Here is a 14,543-nt window from a genome sequence, read left to right as displayed (position 1 = left end):
TGTATATATGTCAATCCCAATCTCCCAGCTTATCCACCCCACCCCACCCCATGCCTTTCCCCCTTGGTTACCATAAGTTTGTTTTCTACATCTGTGACTCTATTTCTGTTTTGTACATAGGTTCATTTGTACCATTTTTTAGATTCCACATATAAGCAATATCATATATTTGTTTTTGTCTGACTTAATTTCACTCAGTATGATAATTTCTAGGTCCATCCATGTCACTGCAAATGGCATTATTTCATTCTTTTTTATGGCTGAGTAATATTCATTGCATATATGTAATATTCATTGTATATATGTATCACATCTTCTTTATCCATTCATCTGTTGATAGACATTTAGGCTGCTTCCATGTCCTGGCTATTGTAAATAGTGCTGCAATGAACATTGGGGTGCATGTATCTTTCTGAATTATGGTTTTCTCAGGGTATATGCCTAGGAGTGGGATTGCTGGATCATATAGTAGCTCTATGTTTAGTTTTTCAAGGAACTTCTATACTGTTCTCCATAGTGGCTGTACCGATTTCCATTCCCACCAACAGTGTAGGAGGATTCCCTTTTCTTCATACCCTCTCCAGCATTTATTGTTTTTGTAGATTTTTTTGATGATGCCCATTCTGACTGATGTGAGGTGATACCTCATTGTAGTTTTGATTTGCATTTCTCTAATAATTAGTGATGTTGAGCATCTTTTCATGTGCTTTTTGGCCAAAAATAAACAAATGGGATCTAATTAAACTTAAAAGCTTTTGCACAGCAAAGAAAACCATAAATAAAATGAATAGACAACCCACAGAACACAAGAAAATATTTGCAAATGAAGCGACCGGCAAGGGATTAATCTCCAAAATATACAAACTGCTCATGCAGCTCAATATCAAAAAAACAAACAACCCAATCAAAACATGGGCAGAAGATCCAAACAGATATTTCTCCAGAGAAGACATACAGATGTACCACATCTTCTTTATCCATTCATCTGTTGCTGGACATTTAGGTTGCTTCTGTGTCTTGGCTATTGTAAGCAGTGTTGCTATGACTATTGGGGTGCATTGTATTTAGTGCAATTTTAAATGGGTTTATATCTTCAGGAGCTCAGACACAGAGGGGTCTGCCCCTACCCACCAAGTCCTTCCACAAGTCTTCACTGAAGGCCCACCAGACAGATTGGGGTATGGCAAGATTGCTGAGACACCCCCAGTGCACAGGTGTGTGGAGACTGCAGAGTCTGAGCAGGAGAACTTAGGGAACTCCCCCAGCTCTAAGATCCTGGTGCTGATTTTGAGGCAGTAGCTGTCTACTCCTGGGGGAGGAGCTGGAGAGCTGAGGAAAGCACTCCTCTCTGTCCCCATGCGCAGGTGGGCGGAGCCTGCTGGAGTCCAAGGAGAGCTGAAAGAACTGCCACAGACACTTAAGGACCTTACCTTACTAGGTTCGGTCCTTCTCCCTACTCAGGGAGGAGCTGGAGAGCTGAGGAAGACACCTCACCCCAAACATCAGTACATAGGGCCAGCCGGAGTCCAAGGGCAGAACAGCAGTATTGAGAGAACCCCCCAGGCCTAACACTGAGTACAAGGCAGGGGGCCATGGGCAGTTGGGAGGCAGGCAGAAGACAAAGCACACAAAGGCTGCTAAAGTTAAGGGCAGGAAAGAAGAAGTGATAAAATCCCCCCAGGCACTCATATTCCAAGTCCTGCTAAAGGAAATGTTCTGATTCCCCCGTCAAATAATGTGAAGCACACAGTGAACTAAATCTAACTCCAGCAGCAAAACTTTCAGACCTGGATCAATGACAGACTAGATTGTCTCAAACCTTCTCCCTAACAGTCTGCCAGACAAAAAAGTCTACCATTTTCTAGATAACATTATTGTTTGCTTCAGACTCTAATATTCACTGATAATTTATCATGTCTGAATTCCATCAAAATCAAGTTACAAGACACATGGAAAAGTAAATCTTCCTTAAACAGAAAACAGTAAATAGAACCACACCTAGTAAATAGCATTGTTGTCGGAATTATCAGACAGGCATTTAAAAAATAATAATAATAAATATATATAATGAAAAATATATAGATATATATGTAGAAAAATATAGAAATATATAGAAAAAGTGAACAACATGTTTGAACAGATGGACAATTTCATAACCAAATGGAAATACTAGAAACAAAAAATATATCAGAGATAAAGACTTATTTCAATGAGTTTATTAGCAGACTGGACACAGCAGAAAAAGGAATCGGTGAAATTGAAAACAGTCAGACAATTCATTTTCAAACTCTGCATTCAAGATATCTGACACATATATACACACACACATATATACACACACACACCTGGGATATATATAATGTCCAAGTAAACATGTAATTTGTGTCCCACGAGAAATATTTGAACGGCCTAGAATTTTTTTAAATACATGAGAGACATCAACCCATGATTCAATAAGCTCAGCAGACCCAAAGAAAGATAAATACAAAGAAATACTAACAAAAGCATCCTTAGAAACATCACAGTCAAACTGCTGGAAAGCAAACATAAAGAGAAAATCTTAAAAGCTGCCAGAGAAAGTAAGACACATTATGCAAAGCGTAACAACAATAGAAATTATAGCTTCTCACTGGAAACAATGGAGACCAGAAGAAAGTGGGATGACATCTTTAAGGTGCTGAAAGGAGAAACAAAATCAATCTAGAATTCTAGGTCTAGTGGAAATATTTCATGAAAATTAAGGAAGGCAAAATAAAGGTATTTTCAAAAAGGTAAAAATGAAGGAAATTGTATCCAACAAACCTCTACTATAAGGAATACTAAATTATTTTAGCTGAATAAAGATAATACCAGATAGAGACCCAGTTCTCTGTGAAGGAAGAGAAAACATGTCAGCAAATATAAAGGACATAGAAAACACACACACACACACACATAAATATACACAATGTAAAGACAACCTTTTAAAGTAAAAATAATAACATCGTAATATGAGGTTATGGCATATTTAGAAGTAAAATATATAAGAAGAGCACAAAGAGTGAGAGAATCGTAATGAAAATATATTATTTTAAGATTCTTACATTGTTTGTGAAGTGGTAGAATAATTTTTCATTGTAGATGTGACAAGTTAGAGGTCATATTGTAACCTCTAGATCAACCACTAAAATCATGATAATGAGAGACATAACTAATGATAATAACTACCATGGAAAATAAAACTAAAATAAATACCTAAAAATACTTAATTCACACACACAAAAAAAAAGGGCAGAAAAGGAGGAATCTATTTGCAGGGCAGGAAAAGGGATGCAGATGTAGAGAATGGACTTGTAACATGGTGGGGAAGGGGAGGGTGGGACAAATTGAGAGAGTAGCATTGACATATATACACTACCACGTGTAAAAGAGATAGTGGGAAGATGCTGTATAGTGCAGGGAAGTCAGCTCGGTACTCTGTGATGACCTAGAGTGGTGGGATGGGGGGTGGGAGGGAGGCTCAAGAGGGAGGGGATATATATATATATATATATATATATATAGCTGATTCACTCTGTTGTACAGCAGAAACTAATACAACATTGTAAAGCAATTATACTTCAATTTAAAAAAATGGAACAAAATAAAAACAAGGAGCAGATGGAACAATATAAATCAAAGATGACTATGGTAAATTAAAATTCACATATATCAATAAATGCATATGGACTAAAGAGCCAAATTAAAAGCCAGAGATCGTCAGACTGGCTAAAAATAAACAAGACCAAAGTGTATGCTGTTGACAAGAAAGACACTTTAAATGTAAAGACACAGAAAATTTGAAAGTAAAAGAGTGGAAAATGAAAAAGGATATACCATGCAAATGCTAATAATTAAAATCTACCATTACTATATTTTATGACAAAAGTAGACTTCAATATAAAGAGTGTTACTGGGATAGAGAGGCATTTCATAACGACAAAAGGGTTAGGTGGTCAAGAGAATATAATAATTTTAAATGCAACAGAACTAAAAAATAGTATATATGGATCCACAATTTTTGTTGAAGAATTTAACACATCTCTCAGGACAACTAGACAAAAAAATTAAGAAAGACATGGAAGATATAACTCGATTTAACAGTTACAGAACACTACACCTAATAATAGAGTGCACATGAAAAATTCATCAAGATAGACTATTTTCTTGGCCATAAAATGTCTCAGTAGATTTCAAAAGTCAAAATCATACAGAGTATAGTCTCCAGCTGCAATAGTGTTAAATTAGAAATAAACAGCAATAAAATATTGTAATAGAATTTTCCACAATGATGAAAATGTTCTGTATCTGTACTGCCCAATAAGGTGGTCACTATCCATGTGTGACTATTGAGCCCTTGAAATTTGGCTAGAGTGACTTAGCAACTGAATTTTTTATCTTAACTCATTCAATTAATTTAAATTTAAATATCCATATATGACCAGTAGCTACTGTATTGGATAGTACAAATCTAGAAAATTTTCAAATATTTGGAAATTATACAACACATTTCTGATAACAAATGCATTTTTAAAAATCAGCAAAATAAACTGGAAAATATTTTGAACAGAAATATAGTGCAACACACAATTTCAAATTTTATGGAACACAAATAAAGCAGTTCTTAGAGGAAACTTCATAGTTTTAAATGTCTATATTAAGAAAGAGTACAGATGTAAGATCAATGACCCAAGCTTCTACTTTAAGAAGCTAAAAAAGGTGGAGGATTAATCCAAAGCACATAAGTAAAAGAAAATAAAAACTAGAGCAAAATCAAGGAAATATAAAGCAAACAATAGCAAAGAAATCAAGAAATGTAGAATTTTTGAAAAGATCAATAAGTGATAAACATCGAGCATGAAAAAAAAACACACATATCAACAATGAAGGAAACAGCAAAATTACAGATCCTCCAGACATTAAATGATAATAAGAGAATATTATGAACAGCTTCATACTAGTAATTTGATAACTCAAATGATATAAACATATTCCTTGAAAAGCGTAATTGACACAACAAAAAAGAAAACCCTAGATCCATTAAAGAAATTGAACTTGTCAATTAAAATTTTTCTACAAAAACCCCAGTCTTTATGAATATAAATGCAAAAGCCTTAACAAAATATTAGTATATTGAATTCAGATATATATATATATATATATATATATATATAGAGAGAGAGAGAGAGAGAGAGAGAGAGAGAGAGAGAGATAATATAAAACATACATATATATGTATAAAGAGAATAATCCATCCTGACATAGTGGAGTTTATCCCAGGAGTGTAAGATTGTTTAAGCCTTGAAGAATCAATATAATTAACCACATTAACAGATTAAAGGGAAAAAAATAATATGCTTCTGTTAATGAATTCAGAAAGTCATTTAACAAAATTCAGCACTATTTCACATCACAAAAAAACCTTAAACTCAGAATCAATGTAAATTTCCCAACCTAATAAAAGTCATCCATGAATAACCTATTACTAATATCAATGAATTTTAAATGCTTTCCTCCTAAGACTGGGAACAAGAAAAGAATGTTCATTATCACTACTTATCTTTTATCACAGATTTACTAGAGGTCCTACGCAGCACAGTAAGACCACTAAAAAATGAAAAGCATGAAGTTTATAAAGGCAGAAGTCTTTTTTCCTAGATAGAATAATTTTGTACATAGAATATACTGAAGTATGTACAAAGACTAGAACTAATAAGTAAAATTTAACAAAGGTACAGAATACAAAGTCAATATATAAAATCAAATGTTTTTTCTATATACTGGCAATGAACAACTGAAAACTTAAAAGAAGACACCATCTTATAATAGCACCCAAAAACATAAAACACTTAAGGATCAGTTTAACAAAAGATAAATGAACTATATGTCAATAAAAAAATTTAAAGATACACAATACTTTTATACTGTAAACTAAACATCATTGCTAAGAGAAATTAAAGACATAAATGGGAAAATATACCATGTTCATGAATTGGAAGACTCAGTGTGTTACTATGGGAATTCTACACAAACGCCCTAGTGTCAGTGCTATCCCAGCCAAAATAACAGCAGACTGTGTGTAGAAATTGACAAGTTGATTCTAAAACTTTAGAGAAAAAACGAAGGATTAGAATAGTCAAAGCAAGTTTGAAAAAGAAAAAACAAATTTGGAGGACTTAACCTCACTTCAGTCCTCCCTTTTAAGCTACATTAATCAAAATAGTATGATACTGGTAAAAGATAGAAAATAGGTTCTTGGGATTAAACAGAGAGTTCAGATAGTAACCCACACCTATATAGTAAAATGATTTTTCAACAAGGGCACCTAAGAAATTCATAGAGAAAAGAAAAGTATCATTAAAAAAAATGATGGAGGTACAACTGGATATCCATATACAGGTACAACAGGATATCCATATACATATACCTTGGATATATTGCAGGTTTGGTTCCAGACCACTGCAATAAAGTGAATATCCCAATACTGCAGTAAAGCAAGTCACACAAATTTTTTGGCTTCCTAGTGCCTATGATAGTTATGCTTATACTAGACTGTAGTCTATTAAGTGTGAAATAGCATCATGTTTTATAAAACAATGCACATACTCTAATTAAAAAATATTGCTAAAAATAATGCTGACCAGCATCTGAGACTTAAGGGAGATTTTTGTTTGTGTAGGTCTTGCCCCAATGTTGATAGCTGTTAACTGACCAGGGTAGTGGTTGCTGAAGGCTGGGGTGGCCATGGCAAAATAAGACAACCATGAAGTTTGTCATATAGACTGACTCTTCCTGTCATTAATAATTTCTCTGCAGCATGCAATGCTGTTTGTTAGCATTTTACCCACAGTAGAACTTCTTTCAAAATTGGAGTTGATCCTCTCAGGCCCTGCTGCTCTTTATCAACTAAGTTTATGTCATATTCTAAATCCTTTGTTGTCATTTCAACCATCTTCATATCTTCACTAGGAGTATTGATAGATTCCACCTCAAGAAACCACTTTCATTGCTCATCCATAAGAAAGCAACTCCTAATCCATTAAAGTATTATCATGAGATTGCAGCAATTCAGTCACATCTTCAGGCTCCACTTCTAATTTTAGTTCTCTCGCTATTTCTACCACATCAGCAGTTAATTCCTCCAGTGAAGTCTTGAGCCCCTCCAAGTCATCCATGAGGGTTGAAGTCAACTTACTCCAAATGCCTGTGAATGTTGATATTTTGACTTCTTCCTATGAATAACAAATGTTCTTAGTGGCATCTAGAATTGTGAATCCTTTCCAGAAGTATTTTAATTTACTTTGCCCAAATCTGTCACTATCTATGGCAATGATAACCTTACAAAATGTATTTCTTAAATAATAAGACTTGAAAGTCTAAATTACTCCTTGATCCATGGGCTCTAGAATGGATGTCGTGTTAGCAGGCATGAAAACAACATGAATCTTGTACATCTCCATTTGAGCTCTTGGGTGACCAGGTGCATTGTCAATGAGTGGTAGTACTTTGAAAGGAATCTTTTTTCTGAGCAGTAGGTCTCAATAGTGGGTTTAAAATATCCAGTACACTATGTTGTAAGTAGATGTGCTATCATCCAGGCTTTGTTGTTCCATTTCTAGAGTACAGGCAGAGTAGATTTAGTGTAGTTCTGAAGGGCCCTAGGATTTTCAGAATGGTAAATAAGCATTGGCTTCAGTTTAAAGTCACCAGCTGCGTTAGTCCTCAACAAGAGAGTCAGGCTGTTCTTTGAAGCGCTGAAGCCAGGCATTGACTTCTCCTCTCTAGCTATGAAAGTCCTAGATGGCATCTTCTTCCAACACAAGGCTGTTTTGTCTACATTGAAAATCTGCTGTTTAGCGTAGCACCCTCTCTTAGCCAGATATTCTGGATAACCCGCTGCAGATTCTACATCAGCACTTGCTGCTTCACCTTGTACTTCTATGTGTGGAGACGGCTTCTTTCCTTAAACCTTATGAACCAACCTCTGCTCACTTTAAACTTTTCTTCTGCAGCTTTCTTACCTCTCTCAGCCTTCATAGAACTCAAGAGAGTTAGGGCTTTGCTCTGGATTAGCCTTTGGCTTAAGAGAATGCTGTGGCTGGTTTGATCTTCTATCCAGACCACTAAAACTTTCTCATAACAGCAATAAGGCTGTTTTGCTTTCTTGTCGTTTGTGTGTTCAGTGGAGTAACGCTTTTAATTTCTTCAGTAACTTTTCCTTTGCATTCACAAGTTAGCTAAGTGTTTGGTGCAAGAGGCCTAGCTTTTGGTCTATCTCAGCTTTTGGCTTGCCTTCCTCTCTAAGCTTAATCATTTCTAGCTTTTGATTTAAACTGAGAGATGTGCTCCTTTTGCTTGAACACTTAGAGGCCATCGTACAGTTATTAGCTGGCCTAATTTCAATACTGTTGTGTCTCAGGGAATAGGGAGACCCGAGGAGAGGGAGAGAGACAGGGGAACAGCCGATCAGTTGAGCAGTCACAACACACACAGCATTTATCAATTAAGTTCACTGTCTTATATGAGCATGGTTCGTGGTGCCCCCCAACAATTACAATTGTAACATCAAAGATCACTGATCACAGATCACCGTAACAACTGTAACAATAAGAAAAAGCTTGAAATATCATGAGAATTACCAAAATGGGACACAGAGACATGAGGCAAGCAAATATCCAGTCAACTATGTTGAAAATATGGCACTGATAGATTTGCTCGATGCAGGGTTACCACAAACATTCAATTTGTTAAAAAAAAAAATGCAATATCTTCAAACATAATAAAGTGAAGCGCAATAAAATGAGGCACATCTGTAACAAATTACCAATACATGCAACAAACTGAATGAATCTTTAAAATATTGTGTTTAATAAATGCAACCAGACACAATAGAGTGTATACTGTATTATTCCATTTATACGAAGTCCTTTCCACAATATTAGATACCAGATCAAGGGGCTGCTTCTAGGGCCAGGCATTGACTGTTTGCAGGCACAAAGAGACTTCTTAAGGCAAAAAGACGTTCTGTATCTTGATTGGGGGCGAGGGTAGTATCTGTACACTTGTCAAAAATGATCAAAGGTGTATTAAAATCTGTGTATTTCAGTGAGCGTAAGTTAAGCTTAAATAAACTTTTCCAATAAATACTGAAGCTGTGTTTGCAAAAGCAGGCTTAAGTTTCTCAAAAAATTCAAAACTTTTAATTTGTAAGTGTAGTACAAATTCAGTATTTAATATCTTCTACTATATATATTTTATTTTTCTTCTTATATATATTTTCTCACCAAGCCTTATCTAAGTGCTTCAGAAGACTCTGCTGTTTGTTTCAAGGTGCTATGCAAATATTATACTTTTCCCCATGTGCCACAATATGAAAGTGCTGGGAAGCGCCAGTCTACCTGGAGTTGAAGCAGGGAGGATGGATGGAGAGAGAGACAGGTTTGGGAAGCAGGATGCAGAAAACTGGAAGGGATGTCTATGTCATAGTGTTATCGTAAGGGTTAAAATGAAATGGAGTCTCTGAAAGTAAAATGAGATCATGCCTCTAATGTTTTTAGATTCCAAAGCAGATGCTTGATAAATATTATTTCCTCTCCCCACTTGGGCACTGTTATTTGGGGGAGGTGTAGATTTTGTCTCTCTCTATGGAAACCTACAGGTTGTACTTCAGGAGACATATTTTTTCATATCTTTGTTTCCTATAGTAAAGGTTGGAATAGTCAAGGGATCCAGTTTTGGCTTCTCTTCAGAAATGAGCTAATTTATAAAAAAAAGGAAGATTCTGAGTCTTCATAGTTATGGCCTTAATCTGTATGCAGATCAGGGATTCAGAATTCATTAATTGATCTTTGTGCCAACTGCCCTTTGAGCTGTGGAAAGGGCAGTGTTCCTACAAAATTAAATGCTTTGTCATAATTAAGATGACAGTAGGGAGCTTTTCAGAACTATAAAAAGACTTTTTTTCTAGACAGTAAGCAAATACTTAATTTGAAATACCAAAGTTAGAAATTCATTTACTTATTGAGATAACAAGTGTTCAAGAAGAATTTTTTTCAAGTTTCTTCAAACAGTCCTTAGGAGTTAATCTCTCAAATTAATTTAGAACGAGTATGTCACCGTTTGATGAAAAAGTCTTTCAAGGCAGTTTTAAGCCGGGAAAATCTAAATCAAGCGTTATTTTTAAAACTGTACTACTGATTTAGACTTTGGGTGTTTATCAAGACAATCCCCTGGGTGTTGTTTCATGCTTTGAACAGGAGGTCTGGAAAGCTCGGGTGGAGGTGTTGTTTGTTTTGTTTGGTTTTTCTTGTGATGTATTCTCTAATTCTCCAACCTTTGACATTAATGGTCTTAAAAAAAATTGGAAGACATATGTGGAGCACTCACGATAAATCACAGCAAACACATTTCTGCAGTTCACTTTCACAGCCCTCCTTCTTATTTTACAGATGGCGGAGTCAGGGAGCAAAGGCAGGGTAGTTAAGTTATCTACTTACCCAGGGTCCCCAGCTGATAGAAGACTGAGGTGGGGTTAAGTCTCCCGCCCTCTCTATTGCCCCGTGGTTTCCGACATCCCACTCCGCCCCTGTGCGCCCTGTACTCCGGGAGGGAATCTGAAGAAGAGAGGCCGCCATGATAACAGAACCCACCCCTACGCCCCTGCAAGCCTTCTTTGGGAGCCTGTGCCAGGCAGGGAGACCTCAGAGCACTGTGGCTGAAGGCACGGGCTCACAGCAGGGCTCTCCTGGGTCGTCTCTCTGCCCACCCCCCCAACAATAGCATCCTGGGGATGTTTGGTTTTTGCTACCTGTGTGCACTTAAGGGAACTTCCGGTCCAGGACGCCTGCTCCCCTGGACCCGCCATGCCACTCACAGCTCCACACCCTCCCCAAGGTGACACTACTGTCAGACAACCGCTTGTTTCCCTGCCTGCCAAGGAGTGTGAAGAGGACACTCAGCCACTTGAGTGTAAACATCAGCGCGGTTCACGCAGCACAAGCGGTGCGTTTGAGGAAAGGCATGCACCCAGCACTCTTTGCAAAGCCATGAAACGCCCCGCCTTTTATTCCCTCCTCAAGAGCCTTCTGGAACTATTTCTATTTTGATTAGTTTAAATCATTTTTCTGATAAGCTAAGTGTAATGTCTCAGTGAACTCAGGAATTAGTGAACTTGGTTAACTTTTGAGAAAGACAAGAGACCAACAGATTTTGCTTTTTAACCTTGGGGTTGAGAGTGTGTCGGCCATTTAAAAAATTAGTCCCAGGCAAAGCTCACATCTTCCCTAAACTGTAGCTCTTCATCTACCCCTGATCATTGGTTTTACAAAATAGAAAATAGGGATGAGGAAGCAACTTCCCTCACTGGGCAACATTACAGGCATTGAGACGACTTATCTATATTTTTCCAATAGCTTAATATTTATTTGCAGTTATCCGAGACTTAGTGATGAAAGCCTCTAGGACACCCTGGACTTGTGAGTCACCATTTATTAAGTACCAAGCACTTTACATACATTTCCTTAATGATTACACTATAATATAGATATCATTTTCTCATTTTACCAATAAGGAAAGCAAGACTCAGAGAGGTTAAACAATAACGAAGGCAACAGTGATGAGGGTTAACATTAAGAACCCACTAGGTAACCAGTACGGTGCAAAGTGCTCTGTATATACTTTATAAACATCATTGCTCTCATTTCCTCTTTACAACAACCCAACGAGGTTGCTACTATGATTATGTCTGTTTCACAGATGGGAAAGAGAGGTTAGAGAGGACAAGGAACTTGCCCAAGGTCACATAATTGGTCAGTGGCAGGGGCCAGGCCTGGAACATGGGTCAGACTGACACCAAAGTCCCTACTAAACGACTCCACTCAACAGGCCTACTTCTCTGGAGTTCTAACTCCAACCCAAGTCTGCCTAACTCCAAAGCAGGTAGACTTTCCACTGCCATGTTTCCTAGCAATAAATATCAATCACAGGGAGTTACACAGATGCTTTGAACAGTGCAACTAATTCCACTCAAACTGTCCTTTAATAATCCCATTTGGACAATGCCTTTCAGGGTTAGGAGCACACACTTGAAGTTGGTCAGACCCATTCCTACACTGTCTCTTATTGGCTGAGTGACCCTGTAGATGTTACTCAACCTCTCTGAGCCTCCACTCCTGACTCCTTGAATGGGAAAATAATAGTACACACCTTGGAATATTGTTGTAGGAATTACATGAGAAAGTGTTGGGAAAATCATAGAATTTGGTAAATGATTATAAACAATCGCTACTATTATAAGATATTACTCTACATATCCAGTAAAGAGAAAATATACCCAAAAGTATGTTTAGGAATAAAATATCACCCATGTTTTCCATCATAATTTTGCCATTATCTAACTGGGTGACCTTGAATATGTTACATAAATTCTCTTGACTTCAGTTTATTCATGAATAGGAACAAAGAGTGAGATGATTTTTAAGTTATCTTCAAAGTTATCTATCAAAGACTTGATAATTCTATGAATGTACATGAAACTGCTTTGTAATTTTTTAAATTACTATAAATGTTCTACATTATTATCACCAGAATCCCATTCCTTATAATGGGAAAGGGAAGAGTGGAACGGACATCTATTGGCAGGCACTGTACTAACTCTTCTATGAGTATAATTCCATTTCTCCCTCAGATTCCTCCCAAGGGGTTGGTATTTTATCTTATTTTTTTAAAAACACCTTTTGAAAATATATATTCTATTCATTTAAACACATATATATTGGCAGGTAGAAAAAGTCAGTACAGATGAAATTAGTATTTTAAGTGAGTTTTAAAAAATATTTTTCTCTTTTTTTTAATTGAAGTTTAGTTGATTTACAATGTTGTGTTAGTTTCAGGTGTACAGCAAAGTGATTCAGTTATTTTATATATATATATATATATATATATATATATATATATATATATATATATATATATAAAATTACACAAAAAATCCAAAAAAAACAAAGACAGTGAAAGTGAGAGAAATTCCATCAGGGGCTGTGGTGCAACCTGTACTGACCACATCTAGACCCACAGCTGGATGAGACATAAGGCTGGACACTCTTGGGGCTGAGAGGATTGGTGAGGTTGGGTGAGCAAATGCAGACCCTTTAAAGTAATACTGACTGGTACCCATTCCATAGGTCCCAAATTTCCAGGTTCAAGGGAATCTTCTTACACTAAAACATGCACGGGAAACCCAGAGGATGGAACACTGTGTGATCAGGAAAGGTTTCTAAAATGCACCTCGTTTTTCATCGCTTGGTGCTCCGGTTCGCCATTCCAGCCACTATACTAACAATCGCCCCACTTGGAGAATCAGCACCTTTAACCTCCTGTTTCGTACAGTCTGCAATTTGTCCGGAGGATGAACGGGAAGAAGGGGAACCAATGAGACACTAGCTCTAGGTGTTGGGACAGACACATGTCACTCTAATTTCCCATCAGGAAGAAGAATTAACCAACGGCTCAGCCTGCCACCCCGGAACCAGATTAGGGCCTGAAGCAATCCTGCAGTTTTGCGGCCAGCTGACAAAAAAGCGAGTTGAAAACTGGAGCTCAGGGGCACTGCAATTCACAAACCTGCAGAGTTATAAATGACAACTATTGTCCAAAAATATATTGAGGTGAGGCAACGAAGAGGATTTGAAAGCAAGGCAGAATTGCAGGAAACAGTTTTCAAGAAGGAGACTGGAAACGCCTTTAAAGCACACGAAAAGCGACAGAACTTTGACAATGATTCAGTTGGCCAAAAAGGGCCTGAATATATTCAGGAAAAAACGCATACACCCTTTTTGGCCAACCAAGCAAGTGGGCAGTGCAAATCCGCACAACAAAGAAGTCTCTCTTCCCACCGGTCAAAAGGGCCATCCGAAAAAAGTGTAAAAACCATACCACACACACACACACACACACACACACACACACACACACACACACACACAAAGTGTAAAAACCAGAAATGCAAGATAGGCCATGGAGAAAAGGGAGCCTTGTTATGCTGACGGGTGGCATGTAAATTGCCAACAGCCACTCTGGAGAAGTGTATGCTATTTCCTAAACATCTAAAAAACAGAGCTACAGAGCATAGGGCATTTCGACTCAAGGGGGTATATCTGGGGAAAACTAAAAATCAACAGGACACAGGAAACCCAAAGTATAGGGCCGCTCTTTTTACAAGAACTTCGACTTCGGTACACCTTCAATATCCCAGGAAAGAGAAATATGGATAAAGAAGTTGTGGTACTTATGTACAATGGAATATCACTCAGCCATGAAATCAACGTCATAAGGCCAGCAGCAGCATAATGAATGGATTTAGGCATGAGGATTCTAAGTGAAAGAAGTCACACAGAAAAAGAAACTTATCATAAGATATCACTTATAGAGGGAATGTAAACATGGCTACACATGAGCTGAATTACAAAACAGAACAGAGTCACACATTTAAAAAACACACTTATAGCTGCTTAAGGGGAAAGGTGAGG

The sequence above is a fragment of the Tursiops truncatus genome, chromosome 7 (assembly GCF_011762595.2).
Source record: "Tursiops truncatus isolate mTurTru1 chromosome 7, mTurTru1.mat.Y, whole genome shotgun sequence".
NCBI classification, from domain to species: domain Eukaryota; kingdom Metazoa; phylum Chordata; class Mammalia; order Artiodactyla; family Delphinidae; genus Tursiops; species Tursiops truncatus.
Note: the sequence above shows the minus strand (reverse complement) of the source record.